The 27,324-nt window shown below is 36.3% G+C and overlaps 1 protein-coding gene across 3 annotated transcripts in view; it reads right to left on the bottom strand.

Moving 5' to 3' along the window:
- Sas10 (UTP3 small subunit processome component Sas10) overlaps positions 1 to 27,324 on the bottom strand; it is a 202,693-nt gene that overhangs the window by 104,302 nt on the left and 71,067 nt on the right. The window contains exon 3 of one of the 3 annotated variants that reach the window (XR_010953142.1): positions 9,297 to 10,265. The exons of the other annotated variants lie outside the window; for them this stretch is intronic. The gene's annotated coding sequence lies outside the window, so the exon portion shown is untranslated. Of the gene's footprint in view, positions 1 to 9,296; positions 10,266 to 27,324 lie in introns of those variants that run through there. 3 annotated transcript variants of the gene reach the window in all.

The following is a 27,324-nucleotide window of genomic DNA, read 5'->3' as shown; positions in this document are numbered from 1 at the left end:
TTATAGTCCGATATCGTTCATTTTAAATAGCGATCTGAGATGAGTGCTCAGGAACCTACATACCAAATTTCATCAAGATACCTCAAAATTTACTCAACTTATCGTGTTAACGGACGGACGGACGGACGGACGGACATGGCTCAATCAAATTTTTTTTCGATCCTGATTATTTTGATATATGGAAGTCTATATCTATCTCGATTCCTTTATATATGTACAACCAACCGTTATCCAATCAAACTTAATATACTCTGTGAGCTCTGCTCAACTGTGTATAAAAAAACAAATCCACCTGTTGCTGAAATTTTGTTAAGTTTAGGTTTTGTTTTCAACGATTTCATATAAAAGCACCAAAACACAATAAAAACATAGTACAAATCCTTTTTTTCTTTTTATTATAATGAGCTTTTGGAATCGTTCGTAGCAGTACAAATATTTGAGGTTTTGACGTAGTCAAAGTGGAATATCTCAGACGAAATTTTATGAATTGGTTTCAATGGCAGACTTTTGAACACATAATTTACTGCGGCTTTTTAGCAAATACTTTTGTGTATATTAGTAAACAAAATATTCAAGAAACCCATTATTGAAAATGAAGAAAGATACAGACATATAAATTTTCGAAGTATTTTCTTAAATTTCTTTGACATTTCTTATTATGATAAATGAAAAGTTTCCACACCATTTAATGTAGAGCTCTTGATTTTATTCGAATATTTTCAAGCAGCCCGGGTATTCGAGCAACGAGTACTCGCATAACTGCTCACTGCTCTTTACTCAAAACTTGTCGAGCATGTCGAGCTTTTTCTAGTAGTTCGAAGTAATATTTATTAACATTTTTTGTTTACTTTTTTGTCAGCACCTTATTTTTACGTTTACGATATTATTTATACGCAGTGCCAAAATCTTTGGAAACTATAAATAAAATTAATGTTCGACTGTTTCATAGAAAGGTCAGCTAATAAAATGAAGATGGTTTCTAGAGACGCAAAGACGATTCCAGGTAACCTACAAAGTCTAAATATAGAGTATTCTCTCAAGAGTTGCATTCAAAATCTTGGAATCATTGAGGCTGGGGACAAACTAACTTTCTTCCCCTGCACACTACTCCATTGCAAAACATGGGGCTATCTCCCAAAATGGTTTCCTCCGAAAGCGGTACCGCTATATTACGACCGCCAAAGAGCGGCTTGTTTATTCACCGTTTTCAACGGCACCGCTTTATTACAAACATCGAACATTTACGGTAAACGATCCGCAAAATTTTGCAATTTTTTTATGGCTTTTTCGGCATTTGTTATTTTTCATAAGGGCATATGAGAAAAAACTTATTCAAAAGAATAAAAGTCCAAAATGTTGTTTATATTGGGGCGAATGTTGACATCACTCGGCTGTTAGTAAATAATCACGCAACAACAAAAACATGAAGCAGCCACTGTTATATACATGTCCAAATTAAAGCTAGCAACACTTATGTAGAAGGCGACGAAGAGATATCTCTCACACACACATGTAGTCATCAGCCGAAGTAGTTACTCACACATACACATGCATGTGGCTATAAACTACAAATATACACGTATATAGCTCGTAACCAAGCATGAGATATAAGAGATCTAGAAGGTGAAACGTCTAGACCTCTGGAGAAATATGCGGACGAGACACGGGGAGTATAAAAGCAGCGCAAGCTGAGTAATAATTGTGAAGTACTACTCTCAAATTAGTCTAAATAAAGATCAGTTTACAATACGGAATATTGGAGTTATTTATTCGACAGTTCAGCTATTCGAACGTTAGTAGAAGGTTTCGAATAAGCGGAATTTCCCTAAATTCGTTACAAGATTTATGAAAAATTTTCAATTATCTCACAAAATGTTCACTGCTTTGGGTATAAAAAAAAATAAATGTAAGGCACAATATCCTCGGAAGAAATTATAGGCCGAGCTTCTCTCTTCCAATTTTCGTCGTGTTCCTTTGAATTTTTCCTACAAATTGGTGAGCCGAGACCTACTTGTTTTACGTCGACTCCGAACGGCATCTACAAGGCAGATGAGTTTTCACTGAGAAGCTGTTCGCTGTTCACTGCCGATGGGCGACCCCGCTTAGAAAAATTTTCTTCTAATTGAAAAAACCTGTTTATAAAATTTTGATATTGCTTTTCCCGGGGAGTGAACCGAAGATCTTCGGTATGGTAGGCGGAGCACGCTACCAGCGCACCACGGCGCCTGCTTTGAATATAGCGGTGGTAGAAAACGTTGATGAACGAGTTTCTACCGCCATGACGTCCGTAACTGCGAGCTTCACCTACTTCTTAGTTTCCACCTTATTACTTTAACATTGCAACATTTTTGACAACGTATGCTAGGTAGCGGCATCGCTTTCTAGGAAACCAAGCCATAAAACTTCAATTTATCTCTGAGCTAAAGAGCGGAAACACGACAGAGTATGAAGGGTAATAGGAAAATTCATAGAAAATCCCCTAATTGCAACGCTCAGAAGTGATCAAGGAATTTTGAGGGGTCCATTGTGGACAGAACTCTTGGGAAAAAGGGACCCATATACTGACCCTTACTCAGAGATCTGGTTAACGGATAGATAAAAATTTGATGACGGAAAAGGGGGGGTCCGGATCAATGGACCAAGCTTCAGGAAATCGATACCAATAGGAAATAAAAGTTTGTCAGACAGCCACGCAACTGCCTTGCAGTTTTGCGTAATTACTGCTTAGCTAGTGCATGAATTCAAATTATCTGGGAACCAAAAACCCGATTTTGTTAGGATAGGTTCCCGGGCATCAGAGACATGAAATTAACAAACAGGCAGACTACCAAGCCAACAAGGCTTCTATAGAAGCATTCTATGGTCCAGAGCTCTTCTGTGGACTAACATTGCACACAAAAGGGAAATCATTAGTAACTAGGAGCAGTTCAGACAACACTGGATTGAATGCCCAAGGAAGAGCAGGCCAAATTGTTTATACTTCCAGCAACGAGAATATCAGTCAAACTCATTAATTAGCCAGAGATTACCTGCGAACTCTTGCTGGGTACTATACGGGACACTATAGTTTACGATATCACCTGAGGATGTTAAAGATATCCGATACACAAATTTTTCCCTTTCGTGAGCTGGAGGATGACTCGCCGGTACATTTGTATAATTTTTAATCTCTTGGTCAATTATTTTGAAGTTTTAATGGTATGTGAATAGATTTATTTCAAATGAAGCCCTATTCAACTAGTCTCGTATATGGGTGTGGAATAGTTAGGAATATTCGATTGAATTATGCCACGAGCCAATAACACTTGTACTGCCTACATATAACTGTATTGGCTGATGTTGATGCGAATATGAATCTAAAGCCAACCTGTGAGAATAAAAATATATTCGCAAACATATATATTCACTCAAGTATCTAGAGGTTATGGCATACATGTCTGTATGTACATTAAATTGGGTCGATTTATTAACCTATATTGCGTATGCGTAGTGGAACTTTTTTTTCCTGAGCCCAAATCCTATCGAAAAACCAATGGCGCGATATCGGTTAACTTTCGTCCATACAAATCGACCCACTCTTATGTACATATATATGTAAATGTATTATACTGGCGGCGCTATTAATTTCAATTGATATAAAATTGCTAAACAACAGAATACATGAATATGTCAAGTGACAATTGAGGACTCTATTTCTCAATTAAGGGAACCAATGTGGTAATTTGTCAACTATCAAGTTGAAGAAGTGTAGCTTTTTATAAATTTGCTTATTTATTGAGTGTACTATATGGCTACCTATTTGGCAAATTCCGAAGTGTCGATATTGAATAAACTAATAGGGTTTTCTTTTCTGAAAACAGTGGATCCCTGTTGGATCTTCTCAGCTCTCCCGCGATTTTGTGTCTTGCCTCCACAAAATATTTTCCACTGAATAACAAAAGGAGTATCGTTACTAATCAGAGCTGCTCAACCCCTATACAATTAAAGCACTTTTGTTTTTGGTTTGCCCTGAGGGATAGGCACAGATACAAACTCACACTTTGAATATAAAAAAAAACAATTTCATAGCACTCTCATATGCCGTCACATATAAATTCGATTCATATGAAAGTGCCTGAATTTCGTATGAAAGTGTAAAGAAAAAGCCCTTCCATATGAAACCAAGGCACTTCGATATGATATTGAAAGCACTAACAAATTGACAACAAAAAATTGTTCAACAAGGAAGGCTAAGTTCCGGTGTAACCGAACATTACATACTCAGCTGCCAAATTACAGCAAAACTTTTAAATTACCTTCCCTTAAAAGGGGGCGATGCCACGCCCATTGTTCAAAATTTTACTAATTTTCTATTCTGCGTCATAAAGTCCCCACCCACCTAACAAGTTTCATCGCTTTATCCGTCTTCGGTAATGAATTATCGCACTTTTTCAGTTTTTCGAATTTCCAATATCGAAAAAGTAGGCGTGGTTATAGTCCGATTTCTTTCATTTTAAATAGCGATTTGAGATGAGTACCCAGGAACTTACATAGTAAACTTCATCAAGATACCTCAAAACTAACTCAAGTTATCGTGTTTACGGACGGACGGACGGACATGGCTAAATGAATTTCTTTTTTCGCCCAGATCATTTTGATATAAAGAAGTCTATATCTAGCTCGATTAGTTTATGCCGTTACGGATTACCGTTATACGAACAAAATTAATATATTCTATGAGCTCTGCTCAGCTGAGTATAAAAATATTGTAGCACTGAGAAAAATTTGAATTCAAAATTTATTCATTAAGTGGATCATCAAAATTATTTAAACATTTAAAATAATATATATATATATATTTTTTTTTTTTTTTCAATTTAAAAGTTTCAGTGTAAATATAATTATACTCAGTTGAGCGAAGCTCACAGAGTATATTAACTTTGATTGGATAACGGTTGGTTGTACAAGTATAAAGGAATCGAGATAGATATAGACTTCCATATATCAAAATCATCAGGAAAAATTTGATTGAGCCATGTCCGTCCGTCCGTTAACACGATAACTTTAGTAAATTTTGAGGTATCTTGATGAAATTTGGTATGTAGGTTCCTGAGCACTCACCTCAGATCGCTATTTAAAATGTACGAAATTGGACCATTAGCATCCCCACTTTTTCGATGTCGAAAATTTCGAAAAACACAAAAAGTGCGATAATTCATTACCAAAGACAGATAAAGTGATGAAACTTGGTAGGTGAGTTGAACTTATAAAGCAGAATAGAAAATTAGTAAAATTTTGGACAATGGGCGTGGCACCGCCCACTTTTGAAAGAAGGTAATTTAAAAGTTTTGCAAGCTGTAATTTGGCAGTCGTTGAAGATATCATAATGAAATTTGGCAGTAACGTTACTCCAATTACTATGCTTAATAAAAATTAGCAAAATCGGAGAACGACCACGCCCACTTTTAAAAAAAATTTTTTTTTAAGTCGAATTTTAACAAAAAATTTATTATCTTTACAGTATATAAGTAAATTATGTCAACATTCAACCCCAGTAATGATATGGTGCAACAAAATACAAAAATAAAAGAAAATTTCAAAATGGGCGTGGCTCCGCCCTTTTTCATTTAATTTGTCTAGGATACTTTTAATGCCATAAGTCGAACACAAATGTACCAATCCTTGTGAACTTTGGTAGGGGCTTAGATTCTAGGACGATAACTATTTTCTGTGAAAAAGGGCGAAATCGGTTGAAGCCACACCCAGTTTTTATACACAGTTGACCGTCTGTCCTTCCGCTCGGCCGTTAACACGATAAATTGAGCAAAAATCGATATATCTTTACTAAACTCAGTCCACGTACTTATCTGAACTCACTTTGTATTGGTATAAAAAATGGCCGAAATCCGACTATGACCACGCCCACTTTTTCGATATCGAAAATATAATTCTATAACAAATACGAAAAAAGGGATGAAACGTGGTGATTGGATTGGTTTATTGACGCAAAATTTAACTTTAGAAAAAAACTTTGTAAAATGGGTGTGACACCTACCATATTAAGTAGAAGAAAATGAGAAAGTTCTGCAGGGCGAAATCAAAAGCCCTTGGAATCTTGGCAGGAATACTGTCCGTGGTGTACATATATAAATAAATTAGCGGTACGCAACAGATGATGTTCTGGGTCACCCTGGTCAACATTTTGGTCGATATCTCGAAAACGCCTTCACATATACAACTAAGGGCCACTCCCTTTTAAAACCCTCATTAACACCTTTCATTTGATACCCATATCTTACAAAAAAATTTTAGTCTCACCCCTGGTCCACCATTATTGCGATATCTCGAAAAGGCGTCCACCCATAGAACGAAGGCCCACTCCCTTTTAAAATACTCATCAACACCTTTCGTTTGATACCCATATTGTACAAACGCATTCTAGAGTCAGCCCTGGTCCACCTTTATGGCGATATCCTTAAATGGCGTCCACCTATAGAACTATGGCCGACTCCCTATTAAAATACTCTTTAATACCTTCCATTTGATACACATGTCATACAAACACATTCCAGGGTTACCCTAGTTTCATTTTCCTACATGGTGATTTTCCCTTATTTTGTCTCCATAGCTCTCAACTGAGTATGTAATGTTCGGTTACACCCGAACTTAGCCTTCCTTACTTGTTTTTTATTTGTATGTATCGTGATTTGCACTTCCATATAATAATATTGATCATTACCTACAAAAATGGCCGTTTCAATAGCGCCAGGTGACCTTGTTCATGAGGGAGACATTTTTTACAGAAAACAAAACAGATATTAGATAAACTTGTGCTCGGGCGCCTGTGCATTTATGTTTTCCTTAGAAACAAGCATTAATAAGGAAACTAATGTCAGCCTACAAATCCAACAATCAAAGCGCCAGGCAGGTGTTCTTTGAACTGAGTAGGCGATTGAGAAATTATATCCACTTTTCACGATCAAACTCTATTTACTACTACATATTATTAGGCCTCGATACACTGCGACCTTTATTTAGCACTATTGTGCTTGACCACGCGGCCTATTACTGCATATGGAGTCTTTTATAGTTTTTAAGTACCTCTTGAGGATTTTGAGTCCATGTCACTAAGGGATTAAGAGCACCTCCACCGGCGTTTCATCATCCAGCTCAGAAAGCGACAGGTTCCTGTATCGGATAGATTGCACTTACTTGGGTGATATCGTAGACTATAGTGTCCCGTGTAGTACCCAGTGAGAGTTCGTAGGTAATATCTGCTTATTTAACTAGTTCGACTGATACCCTCATTGCTGGAAGTATAAAAAATTTGGCCTGCCTCGGCACTGGGCATTCAATCCAGTATTGTCTGAACTGCTTTTTTCCAGTTACTAATGGTTTCCCTAGTGTGTGCCTTGTACGTCCACAGAAGGGCTCTGAACCATAAACCGCTTCCATAGTCCTGGCTTGGTAGTTTCCTTTTCATTACCTTCAAGTCCCTGATGCCCGGGAACCCATTCTTACAAAATCTTGATTTTGGTTTCCAGATCATTTAGGACTCCACTGCATTCATTCACTAGATGAGAAGTGATTGTGTAAGACTTCAAGGCTGTCTGACATAATGAGGATACTGCTCGAGTATAAGCCCAGTCTCTACAGCAAACTTCTATCGCATGGATGTCTGCCTGAAAAAACAATGGAGAATCATCACATTGGTTTCGGTTTCTTGAAGTTCCAGCCAGCTCCGTTTTTCCGTCATCAAATTTTGATAGATCCATAAATCAGACCTCTGAGTCAGGGTCAGTATATGAATTCCCTGTTTCCCATGGAGTTTTGTCCACAAAGGACACCTCAAAAAATTCCGTTAGATTCTTATTACCTTCATACGCCCTGCGATGTTTCCGCTATTTAGCCCAGAGATATTTTGAAGTCTTAGTACAGCAATTGTTGCCCCTATCGCTATTAGAATGGGAAGGTACTAAGGTACCCAGGCACTAAGTGCATCAGCAGGGGACGTTCTCATCGCACCCGTTATGCCAATACAAACTAGTCGATACAGTTTTCTTAATTATGGTATTGCTGGTCTTTGCGTGGTCCAGTTGACCATTTTTCGAGATAGCCCCCATGTTTTGCCATAGAGTCGAGTAAAGGCAAAAAAAGCTCTTATTGCTTTTGTTACTTTTTTAAGGTAGAATCCAGATTATCAGAGCCAACGAAGTAGTACCAAAAACATAACTACTAAGCTCTAAACTGTAAATTTGTTCATTAGTTCGAAACTGCTGAAATAGTACCAATAAACCAAGTAGTTCTAAAAGAGACGCTTTTATTGAGTTCGGAACTACAAAAAAGGTAATTAGGCGGGGACAATTTTCACCACGTTGGTCATCACCATTTAAAATTCGTCAGTTGAAAAATTGTTATATAGATAGAGGCCGACCTAGTTGTGGTTCTCAATGCACATGAAGCGCACCAGTTTTGAACTAGAGATTTTCCGTACAGGCGGCTGCGACGTCACTCGTATCCGTTAACACGATAACTTGAGTAATGCTTCGAAGAAATCGGTTAAGGACAACGCCCACCTTTATATAAAGATTTTTAAAAGGGTCGTACCACAGCGAGTTAGGGGGTTACAATATATCCGCGGTAGGTATGCCTGTCGTAAGAGGCGACTAAAATACCAGATTGAAGGGCAACCTTTTCAAGTTGCCAGCGCCATATATAGCTTTTCCAAACCCAATTGTCAACCTCATCTTCGAGCGGCGAGTCCCGTTTCACTAAGAGGAAGGATGGACTGAAGGTTTAATGTGGCCATATAAATCGTTCCCGAGATGGTCGGTCTAGCACCTTAATGGAGCTGTGTTACCGAAGCGTACCGGATCTTTATACGGCAAAGGACCATCACATCGATAACACTCCCCAAAGCCTTCGGGGAGCAACCTTATCGCTACAACAACAAGAACAACAACGTCACTCGTGTCTTACTTTTTGTTTATTGTTTTGTCTCTTTTGCAGTCACTTACCTTAAATGCAACACCCCTTCACGTGGAATGGGCCATACGCAACCAATTAATGCATTGAAAAAATGAGGACAATGTGACTAGCAAGGCTTGCAACGTCTGTGCAAAACATACTCTTGGACTCAAATTCTGATTTCTTACACATAAAAGGCTGATTTCTAGTATCGACACTGCTTAAATATATTGCAACAGATGATTTTAAAAAATTTGGCCATGACAACCAATCATATTAAACAACTGGATAACTAATTACAAGAAGCGAATACAGAATGTGAATTTATTTGAAATTGAACTGAACTGAACTGTGTATGCCTGTACTTGCTTTCTCTGGTGAACTTAAGTAGGAGTGAAAGATCCACCTTCCCAAACTCTGCGAGACTGTGAGAAAACCGTGCGCATAGAAATCTGAGTCGTCTCGTTTGCAGTGCTGGACATCGCCAAAGAAAGTGATGAATCGACACATTTTTCCTCTTATCCTGACAGCTTCCGCAGAGGTAGTTTGTTGGTAAGCGCCACCGTCGGGGCATTGATGCAATAACGCAATGACCTGTGATGACAACCGTAAGTACATACTCTCACTGCAGATTTGTTAAGCTGGGGAAGGAAGCTAGTTCTTTTCCTATCCACACATGGCTATAAGGACTTTGAGACCTTGCAATCATCCCGGTTGGTCCACAGTAAGTCCGTTGCTCTAATCTCATATTCCTCGATTTTCCTAGGCAGATAACCCAGCGGTGGTCGTATGGAGCCGTACGCTTGGCTTATGCCATTACGGAATCTTTCCTGGCCATCTCATCTGCAAATTCAAATACCTTTAATATCGCTGTGCCCCGGGACCCAGTAAAGGGAGGCATTTAGGTTGCATAATCACGTTGGATTCTAATACCTTTAATGTCTGCCTGGCTGTCGACAAATATCGTTAAGTTGATGTCTGGAACCGTACTCTCTTGGAGCAGTCTGACTGCTCTCTCTAGACCTCTACCTGGAAGACACTGCATGTGCCAGTATATTGGGAAGATTGATTTTGCTGCACATGCTTCGAGTAAATTCCGGCTCCAGTTCCCTTTTCCATTTTCGAGCCGTCTGTGTAGATTGTAATGCCCTTACCATTGTGTAGGCCTTCCTCCAATTCCTCCCTTGAAGAACATCTCATGTTCTGCATCTGGGAAGCATAAACTGCCGTTGTGATTCCATATGTTAATATCGGTAGTATGATTGTGTTGTACATGACATGGATGATATCCTGTGAAAGTCCGAAAGTCGTTTTGTGAGCTATAAAAAAGGTATAATAAAAATTATTTGTGATAAATATTCGTCGAATACATCGGAACTTTTTCGCTAGGAACCATGTTTCCAAGTAAAGGATTTATTTAATTTGGCTTCAGGCAACTTCTTAAAATAGTTTTTGTTTTGTGCCAAGCAATTGATTTTTATAGCAAAAACACAAGATTTATGAGTTCATATCACTTTTAAACGTCTTTGGTCATGGGCGAAATTAAAAACAATAAACTTTCTTAAAAAACAATTTGTATACCTTTCATGAAAATGAAATGGTATATTAACTTTGTCACGAATCTCAAAATTGTAAGTCCTTAAAGGAAAATAGATAGACCCACCAATAAGTATACCGAAATGATCAGGATGAAGAGTTGAGTTGATTTAGCCATGCCCGTCCGTCTGTTTGTATGCAAACTAGTCCCTAAATTTTTGAGATATCTTGATAAAATTTGGTGAGCGGGTATATTTAGGTGTTCGACATTTGTCGGAACGGGCAGGATCGGACCACTATAGCATATATCCCCCATACAACCGATTTTTCAGAAAAGAGGATTTTTGTCATATCTTCCTCAATTTATCAAATTGATGCTTCAAACTTCACCATATGATTTCGTATATTGCACATATTGTTGTCTGAAAAAATGGGTAAGATCTGTCGTATATATAGCATATATTCCCAACAACCGATTGTTCAGGTAAGAAACTTTTCGTAATTACTGCCACATTTTAATAGCTAGCGCCTTCAAATTTCACCAAATGCTTACGTTTACGTCATATATTGTTGAGATAAACAATTCATGGTCACAGCTATTTCATGCAGAGCACAAAAAACGTGAATCTTTGCACCCTCACACAAAGTGCCTACCTATTTTTATACTCAGCGTGCTTTGCAGGTTGTACAGGTATAAAGGAATCGAGATAGATATAGACTTCCATATATCAAAATCATCAGTGTCGAAAAAAAATTTGATTGGGCCATGTCCATCCGTCCGTTAACACGATAACTTGAGTAAATATTGAGATATCTTCACCAAATTTGGTACACGAGCTTATCTCGACCCATAATAGATTGGTATTGAAAATGAGCGAAATGGGATGATAACCACGCCCACTTTTTATATATATAACATCTTGGAAAACACAAAAACCTGATTATTTAGTAAATAATACACCTAGAATGTTGAAATTTGACGTGTGGACTGATATTGAGACTCTTGATAAAAATTTGAAAATAATTTTTAAATGGACGTAGCACCGCACAAATATTATTAATCATAAATCAAAAATCGTTAAACCTATCGTAACAAACTTCGGCAGAGTTTGCATTTACTATAAAAAATGCTTTGAAGAAAATTTACGCAATTGGTTAAGGACCACGCCCACCTATAGAACTAAGGCCCACTCCCTTTTAAAATACTCATTAACACCTTTCATTTGATACCCATATAGTACAAACAAATTCTAGAGTCACCCCTGGTCCACCTTTATGGCGATATCTCGAAAAGGCGTCCACATATAGAACTAAGGCCCACGGCCTCTTAAAATACTCATTAACACCTTTCATTTGATACTCATATCGTACAAACAAATTCTAGAGTCACCCCTGGTCCACCTTTATGGCGATATCTCGAAAAGGCGTCCACCTATAGAACATAGGCCCACTCCCTTTTAAAATTATCATTAACATATTTCATTTGATACCCATATCGTACAAACAAACTCTAGAGTCAGGCCTGGTTCACCTTTATGGCGATATCCCTAAATGGCGTCCATCTATAGAACTATAGCCCATTCCTCTTAAAATACTCTTTAATATCTTCCATTTGATACACATGTCATACAAACATATTCCAGGGTTACCCTAGGTTCTTTTTACAACATGGTGATTTTCCCTTACTTTGTCTCCACAGCTCTCAACTGAGTATGTAATGTTCGGTTACATCCGAACTTAGCCTTCCTTACTTGTTTTTAATTGTTATTAGCGCGTGCTTGGTTGTACGTTCTCAAAATTTAACATTGATATTGATAACTAATTCAGATGCAAGGAAGGTACAACAACTTCAATAATGTACAAAATACTTGAAAGTATTCATTAAAATTTAAGTGAGCTCTCAGCGTTAATTTATTGAAAATGTAAATAATTTAAGAAAAAGGGGTTTACCGATTGGGGGATTACGCAAGCTTTTTAAATAAAGCAGTGTCACGTACTGGAGGCACGTACTGATAATGTGAAAAAAGGATTGAAAAGCCACTTGCCTCTAAAAACACAATACGTCATACACGGTTCTTTTTTTTTAGCATGTTTGGTTAGGTTGAACTGGCCGGTCACTGGTGGCCTCAGATATACTGATTGTGTACATGGTGTTGCCAAAATTAGTTTGACGAGCAAACGGAAAACCCCTAATTAGGTACCAGAACTTATATATGTTAGAATAATTCCGTCCACTTGGCAAATGCTAGAAGTTTTCCAGGGCCTAGCTTAATTGCTGCCGCGAGATGTGGAAACTCCACCGTTCCTAGTAGCTGGAGCCTTGACCTCGAGAGTGCAGGACATGAACACAGAATGTGCTTAACCGTTTCCTCCTCCAACCCGCACTTCCAACATCTGCTGTTACTGACGAGGCCTCACTTATAACTATGTGACGCCAGAAGGCAGTGTCCAGTTAAGTTAGTATGCCCTCAGTCCTCGCTCCTAGAGATATAAGAAGCTTTTTGAGTCTAACGTCACGTTGCACATGTTCTGAGAAACTTTGCAGCAACGCGCTTCGATCATATGCAACTCTTGTCCCCTTTTGATTTCTCTCAAATGGATTGGGACGTCTGTACTTCAACTTAAGATTTGGATGTAAAACCTTGAAAAAAGTGGATGTGAAGACTTGGTAGAAGGTGATGATTTTTTTGTTTTGGAATTTTTTTTTAACAAAGCTGTGACATTTTATGCACTTTCTTGTTAAAACGGTTACTTCAGAAACAACAATGTGTGCGAAGTTGATTCAAGAGTTATTTGCGATGGACAAAAATTGTAATAGGTTTGACGAACTTGATGCCGCTAAGTAAAACACAATGTTTAGTTATGTATGAACTTTTTAATTTGGTCGATATTTCGACTTCACTCTGATGTCAACCTCAGGATAGTATGAATATGCTTTATTGACGATAAAATCTAAACGGTAAAATCTACACTGTTGAGTGGATCGGAAATACTCCACTGTGCCTTTGGCAAACGAGCAACTTTAGAGTTCTGTGAATGCAAACGAGACCAAACGAAAGTAAGAGAAATGAAAGGAAGGTGAAGGAGAGAAAAGGAAAGTAAAACAAAGAAAAAATGAGAATAGGAGATAAAAGGAAAGGAAGGGAAGGGACGCAAAGGTATAGTGCCGAATTCTGGAATTCGAAACGTTTTTCAATTATTTTACAATTTAAGTTGTAGCTAATCGTTTATGAGCGTGCAAAAAAAAGAAATTTTGGTCAAATCATATATGCTTGAAACTAACTAAATAAAAATTTTTTTTGGACTGAAATAAGTTTGCTCCTTCAGCTAGTTTATTTTATAGATCTCGATCCCAAATTCCAGTTCTAGAAATATGGAGTGGGAAAAATTCGGTGGTTCATTCCCGTAAGTTGTTACTGATATGTTATACATAAGTTCAAACCTATTTCCAGCTAGGGACCACGCCCCCTTTTACAATTTTTTTTGTCGTAAATAAAAAGGACGTGTTTATGAGGGGTACAACAAGGTTGGTAGTTAAGAAGAAGAGCGAGAGAGAAACGGAGTTATACAAAAAGCCATAGGCTGAAAAAGGGAAAAAGAAAATAAGTGATAGGCGTTGGAATTGGAGTTGGAGAGAAAGAGAAGGGTGAGAGGAAGAATAATAGAAAGAGGGTGAAAGAGAAATTAATATAAGGGAAGATAGGATGTAGAGAAACTTAGAGGGGAAGGATATGAAAAAAAAGAGAAAGGTTGAGAGAGAAGGATCAAGTGGGAGAAGAAGAGATAAAAATGGAGAAAATGAAAGGGGAAAGATACGGAGAAGATGCAAGATACAACTTTTTTTGCAGAAATATTTTGGTCTTTTTATTAAGTAATAGATACATCGCAGAGAGCAATATTATCGAATACGATAATGAATACGATTTAAAATATTCTACCAGCGTTTTGCTTCATATAAATACATACATACAAGCAGGTCTTCCATATTTGGTATAAAGATTCCCTTTATGAGGAAATTGCGGTGAGAGAGATAGAGGGAGTGGGACAGTGAGTGGATGTGAAACTAGGAACGGAATTGGGAGGGAAATGGGAGTGATAGGAGTGAGGGGGTTGGTTGGAAGGAGAAATTGTTCGGGAGTGCGAGGAAGGCAAAAACACATAAATGGAATAAAAAATAAGGAATGGACTAGAATAAGAAGAAAAATGGAAGATGAAGTAGAAGAGAATGGGATAGAGAGCAAAGAGTGGAAGCGAGACTAACTTTTGAAGTGTAGGTAAAACAATTTTCGGGCAGAAAAGAGTCTGTCGCATACTCTAGTTGAGAATATATGAAAATGCATGGGAAAACATAAAAATAAAAGAGTAATACAAGAACTGATGAATTGGTAAACGTCAATTTTTGATTTCCTTTTTATACTAATTTAATTTGCAATATTGTAAAAATAATTTGGAATGCATGTATCATTGAACTGTAATATAATTTTTTTTTTAGTATAGCACGCTTTATAAATAATTTTAAAAAAATAATAGACATTTCCATCCATATACATATGTAGGTTTTCTGAAGAGGTTATCGTACCTAAAAAAAAAACAATATTAAATTTTAATGTGAGGTTATAATATTACATAAAAGATAGACTCTTGATTCAAATCTTTTGTGTTTAACACAGGTTATTTCGGGTTATCATATACCTAACAATAATTTTTTTATATGTATAGACAATCTTAAAATTTTAATTGAAATCCGCAATATGTCGTTTACTTTTTTAAATAACCGATAAGTAACTTTGCACACACATACATATGTTACACATATACATGCTTACATTAATAAATAATTTACTGTGGTCGGGAGTTGTTATGAGATGTTATAAAATATTTAAAATTTGATTACAATATATAACCAGGGATAAAAATAATGAGTTTTATAAAAAGAGAAAAAAAAATGTATTATTAAACTTTGCCACTTTTTTAATTGAGAAGTAAGAGTTTAAATTTAGTTCTTAAAATATAAATACATTTACAATACAATAGCAATTTTACAGTTCCTCTCTCCACCAAAAAAATGCTTGAGTACGAAGTAAGCGAGATGTTCGATGTGGAAACATACAGGGGTATGTCTAGGAGACAAATTTTTTAAGTTTTAACTAGAGCTCGCCCGGGGGTTGGAGCTAAACAATAACAGAGCACACTACACCGGAAATCAATAGTTTTAAGCTTTTTGGGAAGAACTTCGTCGGTTCCTTATCGGGAACAACCTATACTTATTGAAAGCGAATTGTTATCGTCGAGTTTTCGATTTGTTATCAGCTTGTTGGTCTCTTATCGGCTTGTCATCGATGTGTTATACATGTGTCATCGATTCTATATTTAAGGTTTATCGGTATCTGTTTTATAACAAACCGACAAGATGTGAAATTGGTGAAGAAATCGAAGACTTTTCGATAACAAATATATAACACATCTGTAAGTTTGGGAAAATACAATTTTATGACATACCTTGAATTTTCCGTAAGTAATCGATAACTGTTTGTAACAAATAAGTAGCTTTTCCATAACACTCCGATAAGAAATTGCAACAATTGATAACTTAATATACAATAACAATAGCCAATAACATGTTGTTTAAAAATCGATTTTATTAAAATTAATTTTAAATTATTTTATTTTTATTCGCTTTATATCATTTTGTTTTATTTTATTATACTTTATTTTGGTTTATTTTGTTTTGTTTTATTTTATTTTTATTTTTTTTTGTTTTATTTTATTTTACTTCATTTTACTTTATTTTATTCCGTTTTTATTTTGGTTGACGTTATTTTGTTTCGTTTCGTTTTATTTTTATTTCGTTTATTTTTTTGTTTTATTTTATCTTTTTATCTTACTTTACTTTATTTTGTTTTTGATATCATTTTATTTTATTTTAGTTGATATTATTTTATTTTGTTTTTTTTTTGCACTTTATTTCATAAACATAAGTATAACCAAATAATGCACATATATGTTTCAACCAACAAAACCCTAAAAGGAAACAAAGTTCAACTTCAACCTGAATACCTAACCATGTACATTACCCCATACCGTGAGCAAATATATGTATTTACACATCAATAACAATAAAATGTAGTTTTATGCAGTAAAAATCCTTTTCCTCTTATTTTTATACTCAGCGTGCTTTGCACACAGAGTATATTACTTTTGATTGGATAACCGTTGGTTGTACAGGTATAAAGGAATCGAGATAGATATAGACTTACATATATAAAAATCATCAGTATCGAAAAAAAAAATTTGATTGAGCCATATCCGTCCGTCCGTCTGTCCGTTAACACGATAACTTGAGTAAATTTTGAGGTATCTTGATGAAATTTGGTATGCAGGTGCCTGGGCACTCATCTCAGATCGCTATTTAAAATGAACGATATCAGACTATAACCACGCCCACTTTTTTGATATCGAAAATTTCGAAAAACAGAAAAAGTGCGATAATTCATTACCAAAGACGGATAAAGCGATGGAGCTTGGTAGGTGGGTTGACCTTATGACGCAGAATAAAAAATTATTAAAATTTTGTACAATCAAGAATTGTTTTGCGTTATTTAAAAACAATGTGTCAGAAATAGTAAATAATAATATCCCGCGTTTTCCCGAAAGAGTGTATAAGTGGCCTTGGTACACCAGGAATCTAAAGAGACTTAAAAACTTACGTAAAAAATTTCATAAGCTCTTCAAAGAATCTGGTAGCCCACAGTACAAGCAACTATACTTAAGGTATGCCAAAGAGTTTAATTGCCTTGACACATTTCCAGGCTACAAATTAAACAAAACAAAGTTATGCGTTTCATATTAAGAAAACGGTATGATACCCCAATTAAGGATTTACTAGACAGCTTAAACTGGCTTAGTGTAAAACAGAACATCACTTACTACACATTGAAGTTTATACACAACATAAAGTTGGGAAACTTGCCGAATTACCTAAGTGAACGTGTCAGACTAAACAGAGAGGTCCATAGCTATCAAACAAGACACAATAACAACTTTTACTTGCCGGTAGTGAGATCTGAATTCGATAAAAAAAGTATATACTACGAAGGAATTAGAGAATATAATGATCTGCCAATTGATATTAAAAACTGTAATAATACCAAAAAATTCAGAAAGTTATTATACAGCTACTGTAAAGCGCTACCTGTAAAGTAGTTAAATTTATTTAGTAAATAATTTTATAGATTATTATATAGTTGAAGTCAAAGAAATTCAATGAATTGAAACAAATATGTAAACATTAAAAATACTTTGTACCTTATTAAATTATATAGATCTTCAATATCGTAAATAAATAAAATTAAAAAAAAATTTTTATATAAGCAATATATTCATAATTTTGAAACGAATATTAAATCGAACCCAAAATCGTTTTGGAATTTCATTCGCTCCAAGCGCTCATCTTCGGCAGTTCCCGTGTCTGTGTCGTACCAAGGTAAGAATTCCACATCGTCTTTCGACAAAGTTAATTATTTTGCTGAATTTGTTATGGCGAATTTCGTGAGTGATGAACCACTGAATGACAATGGTGATATGTTCAATAATATACCGTCTTATCTCAACTTGTGCTCATTAGTTCTTGATATTGATGACGTTACTTTGGGTATTAAGGCTATCAAAAATTCAAAGCAATGCGATTATCAAAAATTTTCATCTTTCTTTTTAAAGCAATGTGCGGTTTCTGTTGCGGAACCTCTAATGTATTTATTTAATTTATCACTAAAGTCTGGCATTTTTTTGGATGAATGGAAAATTTCGTACATTCAACCAATTCATATGAGTGGCAATAAAAATGAAGTTTCAAATTATCGTCCAATCTCTAAACTTCCTGTTATATCTAAATTGTTTGAGAAAATTGTTATGGCTAAAATATCATTCATGGTTAATCCCTATCTAAGTTCATGTCAACATGGTTTTGTTCCAGGACTTTCCACAGTGTCCAATCTCACTGTATTTTCTAATTATTGCATTTCATCATTAACAGTTGGCTGTCAAGTTGATTGTAATTTATACTGATTTAGCCAAAGCTTTTGACAGAGTATCGCACTGCGTACTATAGGGTAAGCTAGAAAGATGGGGATTTCATTGCTCATTTCTACAATGGATAAGTTCATACTTATCCAATAGAGTCAATTTCGTCGTTATTGACGGTGTGGAGTCAGCACCTTATGTGGCTACATCGGGTGTATCTCAGGGAAGCATCCTTGGTCCACTCTTTTTCATTATGTTTTTCAATGACGTAAGTGCTTGTTTTAAACAATGTCGTCACCTCATGTATGCTGATGATTTAAAAATCTTTTTGAAAATTAAAAAAAGAGTCTGATGTTTCCATTCTTCAAATTGAACTCAATAATGTTAATGCTTGGTGCTGTAGAAATAAGCTCGCGCTCAATGTCAATAAATGTTACAGTGTTACGTATTCTAAATTAAGAAATACAGTGACTTCGACTTATCTTGTTTCTGATACAGCTCTAGTTGGGGTAAGTAAAATAAGGGATTTAGGTGTTGTGTTTGATTCATCATTCACATTTACTGAACATCTAAATTTCATAATTTCCAAAGCTTACGCCTTATTGGCATTTATTAAAAGAAATGGCTCCGACTTTAAGCACCCATATACTAAGAAGTTGTTGTATAATGCGTTGGTTAGATCTAGGCTTGAATATGCTTCCATCATATGGAGTCCTCACTATGAGGTTCATAATATGAGGATTGAACGTGTTCAGAAAACTTTTATGAAGTACTGTTTAATTGGGTAGAGACATAGATTCTATGACGATAACTGTTTTCGGTGGGTGAAATCGGTTGAAGCCACGCCCAGTTTTTATACACAGTCGACCGTCTGTCCTTCCTCTTGGCCGTTAACACGATAACTTGGACAAAAATCGATATATCTTTACTAAACTTAGTTCACGTACTTATCTGAACTCACTTTATCTTGGTATTAAAAATGGGTGAAATCCGACAATGACCACGCCCACTTTTTCGATATCGAAAACTTGGAAAAATGAAAAAAAGCCATAATTTTATACCAAATACGTAAAAAGGAATGAAACATGGTAATTGGATTGGTCTTTTGACTCAAAATATAACTTTGGAAAAAACTTTGTAAAATGGGTGTGACACCTACCATATTAAGTAGAAGAAAATGAAAAAGTTCTGCAGGGCGAAATCAAAAGCCCTTGGAATCATGGCAGGAATACTGTTAGTGGTATTACATATGTATATAAACAAATTAGCGGTAACCGACAGATGATGTTCTGGGTCACCCTAGTCCACATTTGGTCGATATCTCGAAAACGCCTTCACATATACAACTAAGGGCCACTCCCTTTTAAAACCCTCATTAACACCTTTCATTTGATACCCATATCGTACAAACACATTCTAGAGTCACCCCTGGTCCACGTTTATGGCGATATCTCGAAAAGACGTCCACATATAGAACTAAGGCCCACTCCTTTTTAAAATACTCATTAACACCTTTCATTTGATACCCATATCGTACAAAAAAATTCTAGAGTCACCCCTGGCCCACTTTTATGGCGATATCTCGAAAAGGCGTCCACCTATAGAACTAAGGCCCACTCCCTTTTAAAATACTCTTTAATACCTTGCATTTGGTACCCATGTCATACAAACACATTCCAGTGTTACCCTAGGTTCATTTTCCTACATGGTAATTTTCACTTATTTGACAAAGGATGAAGGAAAATTGTTCCAAGAAACGTCACCCTTGGTCTACAATTTGCTCGATATTTCCCAAACGTATGTGATATGGTATTAAAAACCACTACTAAACCATCTACGAAACCCTACGAAACCAACGCAGCTAAGCTCTCAGCTGAGTATGTAATGTTGGGTTACACCCGAACTTAACCTTCTTTACTTGTTTATATTTAAATTTTAAACTTTTTACTTATGTAATAATAATTTTTTTCCAGTTACTGTTAGAATTGAATTTTAAGAACAAACAAGTAAGGAAGGTTAAGTTCGGGTGTAACCGAACATTACATACTCAGTTGAGAGCTATGGTGACAACATAAGGGAAAATAACCATGTAGGAAAATGAACCGAGGGAAACCCTGGAATGTGTTTGTATGACATGTGTATCAAATGAAAGGCATTAAAGAGTATTTTATGAGGGAGTGGGCCATAGTTCTATAGGTGGACGCCATTTAGGGATATAGCCATAAAGGTGGATCAGGGTTGACTCTAGAATGCGTTTGTACGATATGGGTATCAAATGAAAGGTATTAATGAGTATTTTAAAAGGGCGTGGACCTAAGTTCTATAGATGGACGCCTTTTCGAGATATCGCCGTAAAGATGGACCAGTGGTGACTCTAGAATGCGTTTGTACGATATGGGTATCAAATGAAAGGTGTTAATGAGCATTTTAAAAGGGAGTGGGCCTTCGTTTTATAGGTGTTCGCATTTTCGAGATATCGCCATAAAGGTGGACCAGGGGTGAATTTAGAATTTGTTTGTATGATATGGGTATCAAATGAAAGGTGTTAATGATTATTTTAAAAGGGCGTGGGGCTTAGTTCTATAGGTGGACCCCTTTTCGAGATATCGCCATAAAGGTGGACCAGGGGTGACTCTAGAATTCGTTTGTGCAATATGGGTATCAAACGAAAGGAGTTAATGAGTATTTTAAGAGGGAGTGGGCCTTAGTTCTATAGGTGGACGCATTTTCGAGGTATCGCAATAAAGGTGGACCAGGGGTGACTCTAGACTTTGTTTGTACGATATGGATATCAAATGAAAGGTGTTAATGAGTATTTTTAAAAGGGAGTGGGCCTTCGTTTTATAGGTGTTCGCCTTTTCGAGATATCGCCATAAAGGTGGACCAGGGGTGACTTTAGAATTTGTTTGTATGATACGGGTATCAAATGAAAGGTGTTAATGATTATTTTAAAAGGGCGTGGGGCTTAGTTCTATAGGTGGACCCCTTTTCGAGATATCGCCATAAAGGTGGACCAGGGGTGACTTTAGAATTTGTTTGTATGATACGGGTATCAAATGAAAGGTGTTAATGATTATTTTAAAAGGGCGTGGGGCTTAGTTCTATAGGTGGACCCCTTTTCGAGATATCGCCATAAAGGTGGACCAGGGGTGACTCTAGAATTCGTTTGTGCAATATGGGTATCAAACGAAAGGAGTTAATGAGTATTTTAAGAGGGAGTGGGCCTTAGTTCTATAGGTGGACGCCTTTTCGAGATATCGCCATAAAGATGGACCAGGTGTGACTCTAGAATGCGTTTGTACGATATGGGTATCAAATGAAAGGTGTTAATGAGTATTTTAAAAGGGAGTAATCCTTAGTTCCATAGGTGGACGCCGTTTCGAGATATCGCCATAAAGGTGGGCCAGGGGTGACTCTTGAATTCGTTTGTGCAATATGGGTATCAAACGAAAGGAGTTAATGAGTATTTTAAGAGGGAGTGGGCCTTTCTGGACCAGGGGTGACTCTAGACTTTGTTTGTACGATATGGGTATCAAATGAAAGGTGTTAATGAGTATTTTTAAAAGGGAGTGGGCCTTCGTTTTATAGGTGTTCGCCTTTTCGAGATATCGCCATAAAGGTGGACCAGGGGTGACTTTAGAATTTGTTTGTATGATACGGGTATCAAATGAAAGGTGTTAATGATTATTTTAAAAGGGCGTGGGGCTTAGTTCTATAGGTGGACCCCTTTTCGAGATATCGCCATAAAGGTGGACCAGGGGTGACTCTAGAATTCGTTTGTGCAATATGGGTATCAAACGAAAGGAGTTAATGAGTATTTTAAGAGGGAGTGGGCCTTAGTTCTATAGGTGGACGCCTTTTCGAGATATCGCCATAAAGATGGACCAGGTGTGACTCTAGAATGCGTTTGTACGATATGGGTATCAAATGAAAGGTGTTAATGAGTATTTTAAAAGGGAGTAATCCTTAGTTCCATAGGTGGACGCCGTTTCGAGATATCGCCATAAAGGTGGGCCAGGGGTGACTCTTGAATTCGTTTGTGCAATATGGGTATCAAACGAAAGGAGTTAATGAGTATTTTAAGAGGGAGTGGGCCTTTCTGGACCAGGGGTGACTCTAGAATTCGTTTGTGCAATATGGGTATCAAACGAAAGGAGTTAATGAGTATTTTAAGAGGGAGTGGGCCTTAGTTCTATAGGTGGACGCCTTTTCGAGATATCGCCATAAAGATGGACCAGGTGTGACTCTAGAATGCGTTTGTACGATATGGGTATCAAATGAAAGGTGTTAATGAGTATTTTAAAAGGGAGTAATCCTTAGTTCCATAGGTGGACGCCTTTTCGAAATATCGCCATAAAGGTGGACCAGGGGTGACTCTAGAATGAGTTTGTACGATATGGGTATCAAATTAAAGGTATTAATGAGAGTTTTAAAAGGGAGTGGTGGTAGTTGTATATGTGAAGGCGTTTTCCAGATATCGACCAAAATGTGGACCAGGGTGACTCAGAACATCATCTGTTGGATACCGCTAATTTATTTATATATGTAATACCTGCCAAGATTTTAAGGGTTTTTTATTTCGCCCTGCAGAACTTTTTCATTTTCTTCTACTTAATATGGTAGGTGTCACAACCATTTTATAAAGTTTTTTCTAAAGTTATATTTCGCGTCAATAAAGCAATCCAATTACCTTACCATATTTCATCCCTTTTTTCGTATTTGGTATAGAATTATGGCATTTTTTTCATTTTTCGTAATTTTCGATATCGAAAAAGTGGGCGTGGTCATAGTCGGATTTCGTTCATTTTTCATGCCAAGATAAAGTGAGTTCAGATAAGTACGTGAACTGAGTTTAGTAAAGATATATCGATTTTTGCTCAAGTTATCGTGTTAACGGCCATGCGGAAGGACAGACGGACGACTGTGTATAAAAACTGGGCGTGACATCAACCGATTTCGCCCATTTTCACAGAAAACAGTTAACGCCATAAAATCTATGCCCCTACCAAATTTCAAAAGGATTGGTTAATTTTTGTTCGACTTATGGCGTTAAAAGTATCCTAGACAAATTAAATGAAAAAGGGCGGAGCCACGCCCATTTTTAAATTTTCTTTTATTTTTGTATTTTGTTGCACCATATCATTACTGGAGTTGAATCTTGACATAATTTACTTATATACTGTAAAGATATTAAATTTTTTGTTAAAATTTTACTTTAAAAAAAAATTTTTTTTAAAAGTGGGCGAATTTCATCAAGATACCTCAAAATTTACTCAAGTTATCGTGTTAACGGACGGACGGACGGACGGACATGGCTCAATCAAATTTTTTTTCGATCCTGATTATTTTGATATATGTAAGTCTATATCTATCTCGATTCCTTTATATATGTACATTCAACCGTTATCCAATCAAACTTAATATACTCTGTGAGCTCTGCTCAACTGAGTATAAAAATGTTCTTGTCTCCAGACGAATAACCACTCGGTCAAAGATAACTTTCAAACTCAGTCCTCTTCGTAACTTCTTATTTCAAAATAATCAAAACCAGAGCAACCGATTTCAGATCATTATCGAAGGCGATTTCAAGTTCCAACGGAGCCACTGTGCTCTTGTGGCGACTTTATACGTACATAAAATGAATAAGTAAAGAAGTCTAAGTTCGGGTGAAACCGAACATTACATACCCAGCTGTACACTTGAAATGCTGTTGTTGTTTGTTTTGTGTGCTTAATAGTGTTACATGGCTGCGCAATAATATGGTTCTATTCTGAACTAATTTACGTTTAAAAGAAGCAAAAAGGATACAGAGGCTAACACCAATGACCCTGAGGGGGTAATAATGCAGTTTTCCTCCAGATATGTGGTTTTCCCTACTGTTTATTTTAAAATAAATACACAACAGAACAATGAAAATACGATTGGTACAAAATTATTTTTCGCTAAGATTATTATTATTATTTTTGCCTACGACCCTTTTTAAAGTAATTTATATAAAAGTGGGCGTGGTCCTTCACCAATCTTATCCATTTTTACTAGAAATATTTCCTGCTATAAGGAAAATATGTGTACCCAATTTTGTTACGATATGTAAATTTTTCTTCGAGTTATGGCTCACGAAACATTGAAAATTGCTTAGACAAAAAAGGGGCGGTGCCACACCCATTCTCAAAAATTTTAGTGTTTTCCAATTCAAAGTTATAACTCAATTTAGAAAGTAAAATTCTATTGATACAAAGCTCTTTTTCGCTAAGATATAGCTTATTATTTTCGTCTACGACCCTTTTAAAATTCTTTTTATAAAAGTGGCCGTGGTCTTTGACCCATCTCGTCCATTCTTTTAGATATATTTCCTGCTATAGGGAAATTTTGTGTACCCAATTTTATTACGATCCCTTCATTTTTCTTCGAGTTATGGCTCCCGAAACATAGAAAAGTGCGTAGTCATAAAAGGGGCGGTGCCACGCCCATTTTTTTTAAATTTGAAGTTTTTCCAATTTATTGTTATAAATCCACTTGGGAAATGAAATACCATTGATATAAAGCTCTTTTTTGCAAAGTTATAGATAGCTTATTTTATTCGTCCACGACCCTTTTAAAAATCTTTTATATAAAAATGGGCGTGGACCTTAACCGATTTCGATAATTTTTCTTCAAAGCATTCTCTGCCGAATTTTGTTACGATAAGTTTAACGATTTTTGATTTATGATTAATAATAAAATTGATTTTATCACAAGTGGGCGGTGCCACGCCCTTTTTAAACAATTTTTCCAAATTTTTATAGTCTCAATATCAGCCCACATGTCAAATTTCAACATTCTAGGTGTATTATTTACTAAATTATCAGGTTTTTTGTGTTTCCCCAAATTTTATATATGTATATAAAAAGTGGGCGTGGTTATCATCCGATTTCGCTCATTAATCTATTCTGGGTCCAGTTAAGCTAGTGTAACAAATTTGGTGAAGATATCTCAATATTTACTCAAGTTATCGTGTTAACGGACAGACGGACGGACATGGCTCAATCAAATTTATTTTCGATACTGATGATTTTGATATATGGAAGTCTATATCTATCTCGATTCCTTTATACCTGTACAACCAACCGTTATTCAATCAAAGTTATAATACCCTGTGTACAAGTACAGCTGGGTATAAAAATGTGAAAATAATGGCGCCATGATTTTTAAAAATTTGAATTGGCCTAAACTGGGCGTAATTGGATTTTTTAGGTTAAATGACATTTGTAGCAATATATTTTTCATATCACTAAGTGACTTTGGTTGAATCTATTTATAGGTTGCTGAATGAAATAACTTCGAATAAGCAAAATAGTGAGCAACTACAGTTCTGAGAAGGCGTACTGGCTGGGTCTACTCACGATCAAGTATAAGAGATCTGAGTTGAGACCATTTTCTATTGGCCTTTTGGTGTTGTTCTTGTTGTTTTAGTGAAAGTGTTACCGAAGAGAACAATTCGATAGCTTCAGTAATGGCACCCTTTGATACTTCTGACCATTGTTAATTTACAGTGCCATCTAAGTAAAAGGCAAGTATACATTTGACAGCGTCAGCAGACGATTTGTAGTCCCTACCCAAAGTTATTATGTTGGTACTTTTCTGAGCTGTATTAATCTGGTTAAGCACACCTCATAACAGCGGACCGCTTCGTTCAAAACCTATTCTGGTATTAAGTAGAGTAATAAATATGTGCATAGTCGACAATGTAGGTACAAAGACCGCTGCGCAGTCTGTTTTTAGGATTCGAGCTCATCACCTGCAAAACATATTTCCTATTGCATATTTTGCTGAAATGTTTCATATAGATAAGTATACCACAAGCTTATGCATTCCAGTAACATCGCCACAATCAACCAAGATGTTGCGGTTATAAATATGAAGAAACTTCAGACTTGGCAACTGAAGTTTATTTCGCCTTGGCCATTCACATACAAACTTTTGCGAAGCACTGTTATAAACATTCTCCCTATACAACAAAAATACTTGCTAACATATTTTGTGTCGGAATTGCGGAAATATTAGAAGTTACCAACGAGTGCGAAAAATAATTTCAGTTGCAAAGTGTGCCAGCACCCTTAGCCAAAGAAAATGTCAAATTCTTCTTTTAATGCTTGTGCTCGATTGCATTGAATACCTTCAGGAGTTAAATCATGTAAATCCCAAGACATAGTGTATCCCTGAGAACTTTGAGGGGTATGTACTACGAACCATGGTATAAATATTACAAGGTAAAACCGGTGAGAGCCGAAATGACGTTTAAACAAATTTTTTAATTCTCACTGATCTCACATTTTAATTTTTTTATTTTGGTTTTGTTTTCAAAACAAAAATATAATAAACTTTAATATATTTGGTAATTCTATACGACAGCATGACACTCTTAATACACGTCCAAAAATATCAAGAGGAATATCAAAAGACGCGTTTTGGATCCAGGATCGCGAATCCGAAAGCGGAGGTAAAAAAGGAGGTAAAATATTTGCAAAAGAAATTTTGAAAATTTTCATGTGGTTGTTGTAATTTTGATGATTTTGTGGTACCCACAAAAAAAATTGTTAACATAGGTGTTTTGCGCGGATATATTTTTGGTCTCCAAACCGGTGTTGGACCCACCCAAGGTAATTTGTTATAAGCGCGGCCTAAGGCCGCCAACGCAGAAAGGTGTTGTGGGCAAAAATACTATGGATCCCACTCTCGGTGCCGGAGCACTCCGGGGTAATTTTCCGGTTTTTCGTTAATATCTTTTGAACGATCTAAATTTTTTTATTTTCCGCCTTCGGATTATTGTTGTCGAGGTCAATA

The sequence above is a fragment of the Eurosta solidaginis genome, chromosome 4 (assembly GCF_040869045.1).
Source record: "Eurosta solidaginis isolate ZX-2024a chromosome 4, ASM4086904v1, whole genome shotgun sequence".
NCBI classification, from domain to species: Eukaryota; Metazoa; Arthropoda; class Insecta; order Diptera; family Tephritidae; genus Eurosta; species Eurosta solidaginis.
The sequence above is the reverse complement of the archived record's forward strand: the minus strand, read 5'-3'. Positions and strand labels throughout refer to the sequence as shown.